Source organism: Apteryx rowi, unplaced genomic scaffold, assembly GCF_003343035.1.
Source record: "Apteryx rowi isolate R43461 unplaced genomic scaffold, aptRow1 scaffold_1706, whole genome shotgun sequence".
Taxonomy (NCBI): Eukaryota; Metazoa; Chordata; class Aves; order Apterygiformes; family Apterygidae; genus Apteryx; species Apteryx rowi.
This window is the reverse complement of record NW_020447982.1, coordinates 24,641-25,563: the sequence shown is the minus strand read 5'-3', so window position 1 is coordinate 25,563 and position 923 is coordinate 24,641.

Genomic DNA, 923 nt, shown 5'->3' with positions numbered 1-923 from the left:
CGCTGGGACACGCCCCCATGAGGCCACGCCCCCTCGAGGACACGCCTCCTGCGAGGCCACACCCCCATCAGGAAGCCACGCCCCCTTGGGGGGGCAGCTCCATGTCGCAGAGCTGCTCTATGTAGCTGCTTTGGGGGGGTGCTGGCCACGCCCACCCGCGGCGGCAGGCCACGCCCACCCGCGGCAGCAGGCCACGCCCCCTCGTGGGAATAAAGGCTGCCCCTCCCCCTGGCGCTGTCTCTGTGTGTTTATTGGTTGGGGTTGGGGGAGGTGGCTGGGGGAGGCCCCGCCTCCCCCTCTGCAGGAAGCCACGCCCCCTGCCAGCGGCAGGCTCCGCCCACACGGGCACCTTCCCTCCTCCCTCCCCTGAATGGTGCCTGGCAAGCCCCGCCCCTGCAGCAAGCCCCACCCACACCATCTTTCCCCCCCACACCAATGGGTTTGGCTCCTGGGAAGCCCCGCCCACCTCAGCATCCCCCCACCCAATTGCAGTGCTCGGCCTCGGGGAGGCTCCACCCACATCGGCTTCCTCCCCCCCTCTATTGCAGGGCTTGGCCCCTCTAAGCCCCGCCCACCTGGCAAGCCCCGCCCCTGCCAGCTTCCCCCCCCCCAATTGCAGGGCTGGGTTCCTGGCAAGCCCCGCCCCCAGCAGGGCACGCGCCTATTGTGTTCCCTGCGGGTTCATTTGCATAACCCCGCCCCCCCGTGCCCGCCCCTGCAGCCCCGGTGCGGTGGGAGGAGGAAGCGGGTGGGTCCGCAGCCAATAGCAGGGCGCGGATTTGCATACGGCGCCAACGGGCCGGCACTTGGTGGGGAGGAGGAGGAGGGCGTGCGGCCCCGCCCCCGCGCGCCGCCGCCGGCCAATAGGGGGCCGCGCTGCGGCGGGATGACGTCACGCCCCCTCCCCCCGCGCGGCTTCTTCC